Here is a 2,287-nt window from a genome sequence, read left to right on the forward strand (position 1 = left end):
GTAAATTAAAAAAGATGTTAAAATGGTATGCTCTATCTAAGTTATGAACGAAAAATGTTCCATGTCCCTTTAATGATGGGCATAAAATCTCTAATTAGATATAGCAGACTAGCCCTACTTGAGCCGCTTTCAGAGTTTACACAGGCAAGGGTGGTTCATTAGCATCAAAACAGGGAAGTAATGGAGATGCTGACATTTCCCCTCCTCGCACCCCCTTCAGATGCCCATGTACACAGGCGCTGGTTGCTATTTACTTTTCATGGAAGCTCCTGTGGGATTGTCATGGGTTTGGAAGTATGTCCCCAGCCTCTCGCCCACAGCCCTCGGTGCCCCGGTTTTATGTCCAGACATTCCCACAGACCATATGTATCCCCACGTTACCCTGCCCCTCCCATGTGTGGCCACACCCACAAGCTTTTTAATCTCTCACATCCCGGAAATGATGCTGGTAAGTATGGTGCACTAGCTTGCCTATCAATCAAACTATTGCATGAGTTACCAATGAGCAGGTAAGAATTCTGCAGCTTTCAGTGTGAGGTGGCCTCCACAGGGGGGCGCCAGAGCATATAAGGGGAGGAGCAGGAGCAGTGATACTTTGCATTATCCTATGGCAATCACAAGCAGCAGCTGACTTTGGCAACACATAGAATGTTTTTAAGAGCCAACAGTACCATGTCGTGGTGGAATAAGGCAAAGGACGGGATGTAGGTGGAATAAAAATACTGAGGTTGACATCGCTTTGCATTTGTTGTCATGATCAGTAACACAGGAGTAACAATGTGCAAATTGAAATGTTAGTAAAGCACTTTCTTTTTGTTGAGCAGACTCAGCTCTTGAAAGCTGCGTGTGAACCCTGGATCAGATGTAAAATCCCCAAATTAAATTTTCTTTAAAGAGAAAAAAAAAAATGTATAATCTTTTATAGGATGGGGGGGTTGTCTTGTAAATGATGTCAGGGGGAGGCCCATTGCCTAAGACTTTGGAGACCTCTGGTCTAAATTTAATACTTTATAATATTTCTATAGCTGTGAAGTTAGTAACATGTAACATTTATTTTAAAATCTATATATTTGTATACATGTAAATGGTTCTTGCTGCATGAAAAGCTAAATAAAGATGTTGCTAAGAAATGTTTCAAATGCAGTATAGTTTTCATACTCTTTACATCTGAAGAAGTCATTGGTTGTTCTGTATTTTGCAAAATTTGTTGTATTTCTCAAAATGTGCCACATATTTGCTTAACAGTAGTAAGAATTAAAGGACTCTAAGTTTTAAAATGAGTGAAAACACATGCAATGTATTGTATTACAGCAACACTAGGACTTACCTTTAATGATGTGAAATCGTTAGCCAAGGCTCAGGGACTGGGAGCTAGCTGCTTATTGTGAGTATGTTCGGCTAGCTCCCAGTAGTATATTGCTGATATTTTAATAAGCTATACCAAAAAAATGAAGCAAATTACATAACAGAAGTAAATTGGAAAACAAACTAAAAATGTATGCCCTGTCTGAATCATGACATCCTTGTTTTTGGGTTTCATGTCCCTTTAAATCTAGGCATCTGCCTCTGACAGGCTACTTAAATTATGAGACATATAACTGTAAATAGGAAGATCTTTCCTTTATCTACTGACAACCATCACACTAAGGAAGATGATTCAGTACAGAAGATCACACAGTTATATAACATTGAACATATTTCACTGGGCATTTGATTCAGCTGAAGCTTGATCTTGCATTAAAGTATTTACAAACTATCGGCTAGAATACAAGTTGTGCGTTAGGTTAAAAAAGCAGTGTTAGCCGGTCCTAACGCTGCTTTTTAACCCCCGCTGGTATTACGAGTCTTGCAGGTACAGGTGTACCGCTCACTTTTTTGGTCAGACTTGTAAATACCGCAAATCCACTTGACTAAATTGCGTATCCTCTTTTTTCAATGGGACTTGCATAGCGACGGTATTACGAGTCTGCCAAAAAGTGAGCGGTACACCCTCTCCTGTCAAGACTGGTACCACATATTAAAGTCAGTAGTTAAGAGTTTTACACTACAACGCCGAAGCATAAAACTCTTCACTAGAGTGCTAAAAAGTACACTAACACCCATAAACTACCTATTAACCCCTAAACCGAGGCCCTCCCGCATTGCAATCCCCTAATCTGCCGAACCGGACATCGCCGCCACTATAATAAATATATTAACCCCTAAACCGCCGCACTCCCGCCTCGCAAACATTAGTTAAATATTATTAACCCCTAATCTGCTGTCCCTAACATCGCCGACACCTACC

This window comes from Bombina bombina, chromosome 2, assembly GCF_027579735.1.
Source record: "Bombina bombina isolate aBomBom1 chromosome 2, aBomBom1.pri, whole genome shotgun sequence".
Classification (NCBI taxonomy): domain Eukaryota; kingdom Metazoa; phylum Chordata; class Amphibia; order Anura; family Bombinatoridae; genus Bombina; species Bombina bombina.